The sequence below is a fragment of the Podarcis pityusensis genome, assembly GCF_964106645.2.
Source record: "Podarcis pityusensis genome assembly, chromosome: 4".
In the NCBI taxonomy this organism is placed as follows: Eukaryota; Metazoa; Chordata; class Lepidosauria; order Squamata; family Lacertidae; genus Podarcis; species Podarcis pityusensis.
Window position 1 is genome coordinate 93,050,113 of NC_138027.1, and position 13,909 is coordinate 93,064,021.

Below are 13,909 nucleotides of genomic sequence, written 5' to 3' on the forward strand. Positions count from 1 at the left end.
TTTTGTCCCAAACCTCAGATTCTTCTTCTACTCTTAACACCAGTCCCTGCAAGTTTGACAGGATAAATGTGGACATTTAGCTTTCATAGCATTCAGCCTTACAGTTTAAACTGTACACTTTTGCTAATTGTTGTGTGTGGAAACTTTTTTTTGCTCAAAATTTGGTGATGTTGAGGAGAAAGAACATAGCCACATTTCTTCTGCTCCACAGAAGACATCAGAGAGAAGGCAGGAATCATTGCCCTTCTTATGACTGGGCTTCAAGATGGATGCCTTTAGAGTGAGAACTGAAGTAGAATTAATGCTTTCTGTCTGCTGGAGGAAGAAGAATGGATGAATCTTTAAAAATAAACACATGGTCAGGAGCAGCAAGGAGAAGCAAGCCATGATTACTCATTCCACTTCACACCCCTCCATTCCAAAATCACCAAAAAGCCCCCAACTTATCAGCTGGCAAAGGAGACAGGATAGCATTCATTTCAATTGTCCCTAAAACAGCTCACCCCAATGGTCTAAATCAGCAGTTCCTAACCCCCCCCCCAACCACTTGAAAATTGGTCTTGCTAGGCCATTTAATCATTATTCTGCTTGTTGAAAGTAATTGTAATGTGCTGTGCTAGACACCGTATGGTTGTTATTGTTTCTTTTATTTCTTATGTTGTATTTAATGGTAAAGGTAAAGGGATCCCTGACCATTAGGTCCAGTCGTGACCGCCTCTGGGGTTGCGGCGCTCATCTCGCTTTATTGGCCGAGGGAGCCGGTGTACAGCTTCTGGGTCATGTGGCCAGCTTGACTAAGCTGCTTCTGGCAAACCAGAGCAGCGCACGGAAATGCCGTTTAACTTCCCGCTGGAGCGGTACCTATTTATCTACTTGCACTTTGACGTGCTTTCGAACTGCTAGGTTGGCAGGAGCAGGGACTGAGCAACGGGAGCTCACCCCGTCCGGGGATTCGAACCGCCGACCTTTTGATCGGCAAGTCCTAGGCTCTGTGCTTTAACCCACAGCGCCACCCGCGTCCCTATGTTGTATTTACTGTATTACAATTCCAGTTCCATAGAATTCAAATTGGAACACAATGCAATATAATAAATAAATAAAAATAAAGCTACAATTTAAAAACACTATGAAGAATTTCTATGGACACTCCATGGAACACATGAATTGAGCTGATGGGTACCTGGACAACAGTTTGGGAATCTTTGATTTAAATGTTCTTTTTTTTTATCAGTGTTTAACTTTCCCTCTGACTTCCCATGATGAATGATTCAAGTAGCTGCAGGATTGTTACTCTCGGTAAGACTGACGATCACATGTGGCATCTTTCTTCAGCTGGTAAAAGCATGGTGCTGATATTGCCAAGGCTGCAGGTTCGATTCCCATATGGGACTGCTGCATAATTCTTGCATTGCAGGAGATTGGACAAGATGATCCTCAGGGTCCCTTCCAACTCCACAATTCTATGATTTTATGAATTTCCCCCAGTTTCAGTTCTGTATTAGAGGACCGCAAAGGTCCTCTTCATCTCTCTCTGTTGTTGGAACAGTAAAACGTAGCAGTAAAACCCATTGCATTGCTTTATTTTTGAAATGTTAATCCACTAGTTGTTATGTTTCAGTGAACAGTTTGAATTTCGCTTCTGAGGACTGTGAATGTCTCCTTTATTGCTGCAGCTGTAAAATGTGTATATAGGATCTCATGCATCATTAAGAAGAACTTTGGCTATAGCTGTAGAATAAGGTAGATGTAACAAGCTTCAGTGGCTCCCTGCTATGCTAAAATCTGGAGAAATATTGAAACAACCTGATGGAGTAGCTTGTTGTGGAGTAGTGCAGAAATAATGACAATGAATTTAGAAATTGTGGAATTTTCCCACGGCATTTTCAGAGAATAGAATAGAATTTTTATTTTTTGGCAACTGAGGAGTTTGACAACTTTTACAATCCCCTTATTTGTGCTGTTTGCATATTTTCTTACTCTTACTGACTTGGATGTCATATTTTTCATATATGGTACCGTATTTTTCACTCTGTAAGACACACCAGACCATAAGACACACCTAGTTTTTGGAGGAGGAAAACAAGGGAAAAAAATTCTGAATCCCAGAAGCCAGAAGAGCAAGAGGGATCGCTGCGCAGCAAAAGCAGTGATCCCTCTTGCTGTTCTGGCTTCTGGGATAGCTGTGCAGCCTGCATTCGCTCCATAAGACGCACACACATTTCCCCTTACTTTTTATGAGGGAAAAAGTGAGTCTTAGAGAGCAAAAAATACGGTATTTAGTAGATGCAGGCAGCAGCACTCTTCCCTGGGAGTAAATTCCATTGAACTCAGTGGGGATTACTTTTGAGTAGGCATGCACAGGACTGCAGTGGCTGTTCATCCATATCCATGTTATTGTGTTCCTCTGGATTAGGCTCTCCCCCTTAATTTGGGTTCGATATATCTCACATTATACCAGTGAATATTTTTATGCCTATAGTTAAGCCCTCCTTTGATACTCCCTCATTAATCCTTCCCCATTTGAATTGGCAATTTATTTGACTTCCAACACCATCTTGTCAAAAATGAATTCCCTGCCCCCCTGGCCATTGGTTGCCAATCTTTTCCTTTAGTGAAACGTACCGCAAACACAAAGGTTACATTCCATATGGTGAGTGATAAAGGTTAGCCACCTAGCAATATGTATCATTAATTGTTAAATGAATAATTCAGTAAGAAGTGGCACTAAGCCAGGGTGAGTAACTTTTGTATCTTCATGAATATAGCTCAAATAGGCAGACTATTTTAAACCTTAAAATATTCAGCTAAGCTTGTCTCTAGACCTCTGATACATCGTGAGACTTGCTACGGATAAATACATACTCCCTAGAAAGGGAAAATTCCATTAGTTGGTGGGAATGTTGGATGAATCTGTTGAAAATGGACTATCTGAAAACATCTGAAGGCAACCCTGTATCGGGAAACTTTTAATGTCTAATGTTTTACAGTTTTTAATGTGCTGTAAGCCGTCCAGAGTGGCTGGGGAAACCCAGACAGATGGGCGGTGTATAAATAATAAAATAATTATCATCATCATCATCATCATCATCATCATCATCAAATGGCTTTCCTTCTGTTTGTCTGTTTGGCCGGCATCACAAAACAAACTCTGTGTTTTTGTTTTAACATGTGCACAATTATATGTCAATAGATACGTGGATTGCTTTCAGTTTTGTAAGAGCGCACACAGGGAATACATTGCAAGCATATATTTATGACTGCGGTATGCATGTCTGTTGTGCAGTCCAATGTACTTTTTTCAAAAAACCCTATGTATTTTCTGCATTAGCAAGTGGAAAAATTGGGGGGGGGGGGAGTGGTACAAAATAAACCAAGTGCAGAGTAATGGAAAATACTGGATGAAAGTGTGAATGAATGTTAGAATGGATTGGGGCATATTCTTACATCCCTATGTATATGCACCTCAAATCCCTTTGGTTTTCTTATATTGTGGGTGTCACCATTGCAGCGGGGTGGGTGCACAGTGCAGTTGTCATATTTTCACATGGAGTGGTTGTTGCTTACACTGCAAAATGTCAGAGATCATAGGAGCAAACTCCTAAGGGCTGTGGGGGCTTCAGCCCCCACAATAAAATATTTGAGGGGGCTGGGCCCCCACAAAGTTTATGGGCATCCCCATTCAAATGGTGTGAGTGCACTGCATCATGTGATTGATCACATGGGGCGAGAATTACCTGGGCCCCCACAATATTTCATTCAGGTTGGCAGCCCTGTCAGAGACGTCAACTGTACTGAAGTAGGCAGTGATAGCTTAACCTCTAATAGATTTATTGGGTGTATTTGAGGGTTGAAACGAGAACCATATAAAGTCTTCCTGGTGTTTCGCTTGGTGGCAGTGAGACTTGTCATTGTTAGGCGCTGGGGGTTTCAGGAGGATTGTGGCGAGAAACGTGGTATGAGTGGGTGTGGACAGTGGTTTTGGCAGAAAAGACGACGTGTCTTGAAAATAGCCAGAGGACTAATGGCCTTTAGCTCATTTTATGGTCTAGTTTTACTTTGTTGTTATTTAGTCGTTTAGTCGTGTCCGACTCTTCGTGACCCCATGGACCAGAGCACGCCAGGCACTCCTGTCTTCCACTGCCTCTCGCAGTTTGATCAAACTCATGCTGGTAGCTTCGAGAACACCATCCAACCATCTCGCCCTCTGTCGTCCCCTTCTCCTTGGGCCCTCCATCTTTCCCAACATCAGGGTCTTTTCCGGGGAGTCTTCTCTTCTCATGAGTTGGCCAAAGTATTGGAGCCTCAGCTTCAGGATCTGTCCTTCCAGTGAGCACTCAGGGCTGATTTCCTTCAGAATGGAGAGGTTTGATCTTCTTGCAGTCCATGGGACTCTCAAGAGTCTCCTCCAGCACCATAATTCAAAAGCATCAATTCTTCGGCGATCAGCCTTCTTTATGGTCCAGCTCTCACTTCCCTAGTTTTACTATATGTGGCCAATTGGGGGGAGTGTTGTAGTTACTAATCACCACCAGCCCTTGAGATACCTGGTGAAACTTCTCACTGTGTGGATTTGCCAATTCCTTTGCATTTCTGGAAAGTCTGCACATTTCAATTTACTGCATTAAATTCCATAAGTAATCTGTTTGTGTATGATGACACAAATAGGCAGAATTGATGTCATGCCTGCATCCTGTATTAGCCTAATACTCTGTTGGTGATAATTTGAAAGAAAGGGCAAGTATGTTAACATAGTGAGTTTGAATAACCCTTCTGTAATCTAGAAGGAATAGTACTCAGAAGATGGCACTCAGGCTGGAAAACTTCAGTAGCAGTAGTTGGTTTATTGACCTGTTCCATTTAAAAATTGCCTCCAGGCTTCACCTCTGTTTAGATAGGACATACCAATACTTGTTCATCATTTCATACATTCTGCTGCTACAATTCCCATCCCGATTGTTCTGTATACTTCAACTTGCTAATACAGAAGCTGTTGGAAGCATCTGGGAGAAAACTCATTAAAGTGCAAAGGGATGCACATATTTTGCAGATACACTCTTGCAACTAAATATTTTTTTAAAATCCATACTATAGTAGAAGAGTCAAAATCAGTCATCAGACAAGCTTGTAGAGCACATACATGAGTTGCAGAACTGTGAACGAAGAGACGAATGACACATAATTGCTGCTGCCCTAACAGGGGTCATATTGCTTTTCTTCCGAATTGTTGTTTTAAAAAGTGTGGGCTTAAGGAGGGGGGGGAATAGTGCAAAAGGAGGGGGGAAATGTCCCCAAAACATAGAAACTTGATAAAAAGAGGTAACCTGACTTAAATGAAAGTCTGAAGTCTGTGAAACATCACAAGCTATTGATAATGAGAATTCCGATAGCCTATTATTGAAATGAATCTCACTTCTCAGTATTATCTGAGCTGCTTTAGCATTGTGCGCGCGCATGTGAGCAGACAGGTAGGCAGGCAGGCGCGCACACACACACTTTGTCTGTTGTGGGGGGCAGAGGTAGCCATTCTACTGCCATTGTGAATGGTGATTCCCACCCCTGAGAAACTGCTGAGCAATCCCCCTCCCATTTCTCTGCACAGAAAAATGGTGGAGAATTTTTCCAAGGCATATAACTCTACCATCTGTGAATCTTTTGGAAACATCGGATGTGAAGAACGTGAAGAGAAAAAGCAATCTGAGCACTGACAAGCTTCCCCTCCTGTCTGCATATAGCTTTTGACAAATTTGTCTAGCAGTCATAAACACCCAACACTTCTTCGAAATGTAACATGCAGCCGTATTATCGTCCACGGTCAATTTCATCCCAACAGCAAATAGGAGGCATCCTCCGAAGACTACTGGGTGTTAATAAAATGTGGGCATTACTGTGAAATGGCTGGAACTAAAGAACAGTCCACACAGGGCGATGATTTAATCTTCCTGAAAACAGAGAGGATTTTTCTCTCTATTTGTACTTGTCCACGCTGGTGATGGAATGTGTGTATGCACTCAAGCTAACACAAGGTGAAGGAAGCAGCATTGGAGGGTGAGGAGGGAGGAACCAAAGATAGCAGCAGGCAGGTGGGCAGCCCAGTCAAGCAGGCAAGCGGGCAGGCAGCCAAAGCAAGCAGGGAAGGTTTGGTGAAATCCAACGGGAGGGTTCTTGGCAAGTTCAAGGGGAGTGGGTGAGTTTGGTGACAAATAAAGAAAGGAGTAGATGGCTTTGGTGATGTGAGGTTGGTGAGGACCGGTACCAATGAAGGGTTTGAGAGGGTTTGGAGAGTCTGACCTCATTGGCTTTGTTCATATGCTTCTCACAGGGCGTACATGTAATGTAAGCCTGAGAGTCATTTTGGACTCACAACTGTCCATGGAGGCGCAGGTCAATTCTGTGTCCAGGGCAGCTGTCTACCAGCTCCATCTGGTACACAGGTTGAGAACCTACCTGCCCACAGACTGTCTCACCAGTGGTGCATGCTCTAGTTATCTCCCCTTGGACTACTGCAATGTGCTCTACGTGGGGACACATTTGAAGGTGACCCAGAAACAATTATTCCAGAATGTGGCAGCTAAACTGGTGACTGGGATGGTCGCCGGGACCATATAACACCAGTCCTGAAAGACCTACATTGGCTCCCAGTACGTTTCCGAGCACAATTCAAAGTGTTGGTGCTGACCTTTAAAGCCTTAAATGGCCTCGGTCCAGTATACCTGAAGGAGCGTCTCTACTCCCATCATTCAGCCCGGACACTGAGTTCCAGCGCTGAGGGCCTTCTGGCAGTTCCCTCACTGTGAGAAGTGAGGTTATAAGGAACCAGGCAGAGAGCCTTCTCAGTAGTGGCATATGCCCTGTGGAACACCCTCCCATCAGATGTCAAGGAAATAAACAACTATCTCACTTTTAGAAGACATCTGAAGGCAACCCTGTTTGGGGAAGTTTTTAATATTTGATGTTTTGTCATGTTTTTAATATTCTGTTGGGAGCCACTCAGAGTGGCTGGGGAAACCCAGTCCAATGGGTGTGGTATAAATAATAAATTACTATTATTATTATGCCTCCACCCCTCTACCACACATGTATTGTGGCACATGAACCAGGACTGCAGCAACCAAGCTTCTGATTTCATGGAGATTTTGTCTCCACTCTTGCTCAAAAAAAATATATGGAGGACAGGGAGATCTATACAAGATCCAGAGTTTCCATGGAGGCTCCACTTCCACATGGTGAGGGAAAGGAAGCACACCACTTGAAGACCGCAGTTGACATATGAACTTGCTGACAAGAGTCAGATGCCCTGAAGGAAGGCAGCCAACAGAAGTCAACCAAGACATCTATTTTATAGAATTGCAATGTGCTTGTTCTAAAGTAATGCACAATTGAAATTTTAATTCAGATTTCTTTTACTTAAGCTAGCCTTTCCAATCTGGAGCTTCAATTTGCATCACCTCTTCCTTTGTCCCTGCTGGATGGGACTGATGGAAATTGTAGCCCCAAAATGTGAAAGCCACCAAGCTGGGAGCAGGCTGATTTTTAACTATTCTCCTGTAAATTCTACAAATTTGAAATGAGGCATCTCCTGTTCCATTTGCCCAGGAAACAATGAGAATGAAATGACATTGTTGTTTAATGGAAATTGCCCAGGAGTTGAATAGAGTCTTTTTGATCACAGAACTGTGCTTTGAAACAACCCAGTTCCTCTGCAGGTTTTCAGTTCATTTGCAAGTAAATTAAAATACATTTCTTAAAAGTGACCTGCTAGCAACTTTTGAAGGCAAAACCAAGGAATCGTTAAAAAGAATGGAGGTGGAACTGGTGGGAGGGAAACATTTCTTAAAATCAAGTTTTTCCAACCCAAGGTAGGCAAATGAGCTAATTTGAATTAGTGGCTTTCTCTCTCTTATTATTATTAAGGATTAACTGTATATGGGCAGAGATCAAAGATGCTGCTGGCATCTCTTATCAATAGAGAATTAGGAGAGTGAGGACTCTTAACTGACAGGAACTTTTAGTACTGTAGTTAGATTCTCGCCTACAACGCAGTGCCTAAAAATCTGCTTACGCATCTTTGCCTAGATCTGGAATGACAGCCTTGGCTGTGTCCAACTTTCAACATAGCTATCTGTTACTAGATTTAGCAAAACCAGAAATAGTTTGGGATGAGAAAAGTATATTCCTCCCTTGACAAATTCTTGGCTGTCACTAGTGTTTATTCAAAGTACCCCTGCCGTTTCAGCCACAGCAGTGGCACATATTTTTGTACCTTCAAAATATACTCCATATGATGCCTGTTAGTTAGGCTTTGAAGTTCAGTCTGTTGTGGCGAGACAGCAGATCTTCGCAAATAGTAACATTTTGCTATCACAGAGCAAATGGAATAAAAAAGGGGACAGCAACTGTTGAGTTCGATAAGCTAAAATCCTAATGAAGAAATTCTTGCTATTGACCAGTGTGTGTGTTTTTCTAAGGATGAGCAAGCACCACATGGACTATCCTGGAGACCTGTGTCCCAACATTGCCATGGCCTGGAGACCTGTGTCCCAACATTGCCATGGCCTGGACTGAGGCCTCTGTCCAGGAGCCCATATAGGGGCTGATGCACCATAACACCCATCCAAATGGCAGTCCTTATAGGTTTGACCCACGTTATGGGGCAACCCTCAATCCAGGATCGACTCAACCCTCCAATCCGCCAGCAGGTGGGTTGGCTGATGCCGGATCCATACCCAGTGCCTTCGCCAAAACTTACTTAAGTACAGGTGAAACTCGGAAAATTAGAATATCGTGGAAAAGTTCATTTATTTCAGTAATTCAACTTAAAAGGTGAAACTAATATATGAAATAGACTCATGACATACAAAGCGAGATATGTCATGCCTTTATATGTTATAATTGTGATGATTATGGGGTACATCTGTAAATCAATAAAGGCTTATTGCAACCCAAATATGCATACCCCACGTCTTATTTCACCTCTTCTTCAGCCCGGCTGGGTTGCGTTCCTCCTGCAACTGGGTATGTAATTTCATCTCATTTCAGTCTCGCTGGCGGTTAGTCACAGGTCCACCCCACCCCATCCCTTTTCTTGGTGTCCTTTTCCATTCATTCCTTCTCGCACTGGCCCATTGTATGCCTCACTTAATAAAAACTTAAACAAAAATGGAGCTGCCATGTATATGGCGTACTCCTCTCCTAGTTGATACTGACTCAGAAACTTGTCTTGCATGTCCACAACACCCCTCCATTTCAGCTTGGCTAAAGAAACCCCCAAATTAAAAGCAAAGGTCTGCTATCAACAGCCAGCCATTCCAGCTCTGCATTCCTTGGAAGTTAAATCAAAAGCAGATTTTAAATCAATCAATTATGGAAAAAATGTTCTGCCCTGCTTTAGATTTCAGTTCTTGAATTTTGGGTTGGCATTACCAGAAGACATTGGTAATACAACAGTCAAGAGTGGAAATATTCAAAGATATCCCGAAACATCTTTTGGACCTCAGGTCCAGTTACGGAGATTTGGCTGCCCTGCTGAGAAGGAACCAAATTATCTTTAGGTGAGAATTTCCCCAAGGCCTATCCTTCAGCTTTAAAGGAAGGAAAATAAAAATAAGACCAGTAGAAGATAAAGCAAAGTTTTTGAATAATTACGAGGAAGATCTGCAGAAGGAACTTGGAAAAGAGTCAAGAGCATAGGACAGAAGATCACCAGACAGAAGACTAGAGCAAAGAGCATTGGACAGAAGACCACCAAAAAGAGGAATAGTGGACATTGCAACACTACCTTTTGGACTGGACCGTCTAGCGACACCGACACTACCAACAGAAGAAGAGCAGGCATTAGGTGCAGTTGGAGGAAAATCAGACTAATTACATCATGGCACTGCAAGTATTAAGCTGGAATGTGAATGGACTCAACTCCCCGGAAAAAAGGCGGAGAGTCTTTCATTTATTGAAAAAAGAACAATTGGACTTGATTTGTTTGCAAGAAACACATGTGACAAGGCTACACAGGAAGATATTGAGTAACAAAAGATTGGGCCAAGAATTTATTTCATCAGACAAAGTCAAAAAAAGAGGAGTAGTCCTTTATGTAAAGGAGAGCCTATCACCGAAATTTATATTTAAAGATGACCAAGGAAGATTTGTTGCAATTGAAATTCAATCACAAGGAGAGAAATTTTTGATAGTAGGTATTTACGCACCAAATGAGGGAAAATCGGAATTCTATAAGAAGTTACATGAGACTCTGATGGACTATATGGATTACAATATGATTTTGATGGGGGACATGAATGGAGTGGTGTCTACAAATATGGACAAGGCATTGAGACAGGTAGTTACCAAGGATGGTAGACTACCAAAAACTTTTTTTGATATGACCAACAATATGGATTTAGTTAACATCTGGAGAATGAAGAACCCTTTGGGAAGAGAGGGAACTTTCTTCTCTGAGGCCAAAATGACATGGACAGGAATTGACCAAATTTGGGTAACTAGAGGGTTGGCTCCGAAGATTAGAAAAGTGGAAATTTGCCCTAAAACTTACTCCGATCACAATGCTGTGAAGATGGAAATGAAACTAACACCAACTGGTTCCTTTAGATGGAGGATGAATGACACTTTGTTTAGGAACGAAGAAGTGACTAAGAAGGCCCAAAAAACTTTGAGAGATTATTTTGAGATTAATATGAATACCACTACCGAAAAAAGAGTAATCTGGGACGCAAGTAAAGCAGTTATGAGAGGATTTTTGATACAACAGAATGCAATTAAGAAGAGAGTTCAAAATGAGAAAAAAGACAAGATTTTGGAGAAAATAAAGGAAGGAGAGAAAAAATTGAGAGTGAAACCAAAGTCGCAGGAGATCTTGAAAGAGATAAAGTTATATCAAGTACAATATATGAAAATGATGAGTCAGGAAATAGAATGGAAAATTAAACAGATGAGACAAAAGACATTTGAATTGGCAAACAAATGTGGGAAACTGGTGGCTTGGCAAATGAAAAAAAGACAAAAACTTAATACTATTACAAATTTGGAAGTGGAAAGGAAAAATACACAGAATCCAGTGGAGATCAGAAAGTGCTTTCAGAGGTACTTTAAACAATTATATACACAGGAGACACAGAAAGAAATGGACATTGACCGATTTTTGAAAACAAAGGGACTACAAAAAATCTCTCAAGAAAACAAACTAATGTTGAACAACAAAATAACGGTGCAGGAGGTAGAAGGGGCCATCCAGAATATGCAATTGGATCTTAAACTTTACTATGAATCAGCCGCATTTTGCTGGCTGAAAGACTGGCTACTTCTTGAAAACGTGGACATTTTGGATTTAGAAGGCTTTGATAATGTGTTTGGATGGCATGCATATTTATGGTATGACAAGGTTAAAGCGCATAAGGCCTTTAAGAATCATATTGTCAGGAAAGCATTGTTTAATGTTTGGGTGAGATATAAGGATTTGTTGGAAAGTAAAACACCAAGGTGGCTGTCACCAATGGAGGCAAAGGCATTGAAAAAAACTAATATGGAGACAAATTGGCCAAAATACTGTGAAATTTTAGAACAAGTTGGAGATAAACTAAAATTGCAGAGTTTTGACAAATTAAAAACTAAAGTTCGAGATTGGCTTCATTATTATCAAATAAGGGAGGTTTTTAACCTAGATAAAAAGATTGGTTTCCAGGAGGAAAAATCCAAATTGGAAACGGAATTGTTAGAGCCTAAAACTAAAAATTTGTCAAGAATGTATAACCTGCTGCTGAAATGGAATACACAGGAAGAAATGGTTAAGTCTGCTATGATTAAATGGGCACAAGTTGTTGGGTATAACATTATGTTTGCTGACTGGGAATGGTTATGGACTACAGGTATGAAATTTACGGCTTGTAATGCCTTAAGAGAAAATATAATGAAAATGATTTATAGGTGGTACTTAACCCCAGTCAAGCTAGCAAAAATCTATCATTTGCCCGATAATAAATGTTGGAAATGTAAAGAAAATGAAGGTACCTTTTTCCACCTTTGGTGGACGTGCCCAAAGATCAAGGCCTTCTGGGAAATGATATATAATGAACTAAAAAAGGTATTGAAATACACTTTTGTGAAGAAACCAGAGGCCTTCCTCTTGGGCATGGTCGGCCAATTGGTGCGAAGGGAAGACAGAAATTTTTTTATGTATGCGACAGCAGCAGCAAGAATACTCATTGGGAAATATTGGAAGACACAAGAATTGCCTACCCGAGAAGAATGGCAGATGAAAGTGATGGACTATATGGAACTGGCTGAGATGACCGGCAGAATTCGAGACCAGGAAGAAGGGTTGATGGAAGAAGACTGGAAAAAATTCAAAATATATCTTCAGAAATACTGTAATATAAAAGAATGTTAGAAAAAGGTTGGAAAAGAATATTAGGCCGTATTGGCAGATATGGTATAATGGAATAAGTAAAAATGAAGTGTAAAATGAGGATAGAGGAGGATTAAATACCATCGAATGTTAAAATAAGTAAAAGAAAAGAAGGTTAGAAGGATTTGCTGGAGATACGATCTAAATTAGAATACAAAGCAGGGAGGTGAGAGGAAGTCATGGAAATAAGTAAAAGGGAAAAAGGTTGTAAAGGTCTAATTTGATTTTTGTTATTCTTTATTGTGATGTATGTTTATTCTTTGTTGAGGTTTTTTTTTCTTCCTTACTGTCTGTTTTTTTTTGTAACATGTGTATGGTTTGTTATTTCTTCTTTTTCTTTTTTGTAACTTTAAAATTGGAATAAATATTCTTTAAAAAAAAAAGAAAGAAAAAGAAAGAAAAAAAAAACAGAATATGCAATTGGGTAAATCTCCAGGACCGGACGGTTTGACTTCAAGATATTATAGATCTCTGAAACAATGGTTAGTACAGCCATTAAAAGAAGTTTGTAATGAAATATTGGAAGGGAAAAGGGCACCAGAATCGTGGAAGGAAGCATACATCACACTTATACCGAAAACAGAGTCCGAGAAGACACAGCTCAAGAATTACCGCCCTATATCTTTGCTTAATGTGGATTATAAAATTTTTGCAGACATTTTGGCTAAAAGATTAAAAAAGGTACTAGTAGAAGAAATTCATAAATATCAAGCGGGCTTTCTCCCGGGCAGACACTTGTCTGACAATACGAGGAATATAATTAATATTTTAGAAAATCTACAAGTGAATATTAACACTAAAGCAGTTTTGATATTTGTGGACGTGGAGAAAGCCTTTGATAATATTTCCTGGAGTTTTATGATGAAGAATTTACAGGGGATGGGGGTTGGCCAAGGTTTTGGAAATGGTATAGGTGCAATTTACTCAGAACAAAAGGCTAAATTAATTGTAAATAATGTAGCGATGGAAGAATTTAAGATAGAGAAAGGAACATGACAAGGTTGCCCAATCTCCCCATTGCTTTTTATATCCGTCTTGGAGGTTCTCTTAAAAATGATTAGAAGGGACCAAATGGTTAAAGGTATACAAGTCGGAGCTAAACAATACAAATTGAAAGCATTTGCCGATGATTTGGTACTGACATTACAGGAGCCAGAATCTAGTACCAAAAGAGTATTGGAATTGATTCAAGAATTTGGTCAGGTTGCGGGTTTTAAGCTGAATAAGATGAAAACTAAGGTTTTAGAGAAAAATCTAACAGGGATTGAAAGAGAGAGGTTTCAGAAGGAGACAGGATTAACATTGGTCAAGAAAGTGAAATACCTAGGGGTCAATATGACTGCTAAAAATGTGAATTTAAGGATAACTATGAAAAATGCTGGTTGGAAGTGAAAAAGGATTTAGAAATATGGTCAAATCTGAAGTTATCATTGCTAGGCCGAATTGCTGTAATAAAAATGAATGTACAGTGGTGCCCCGCAAGACGAATGCCTCGCAAGA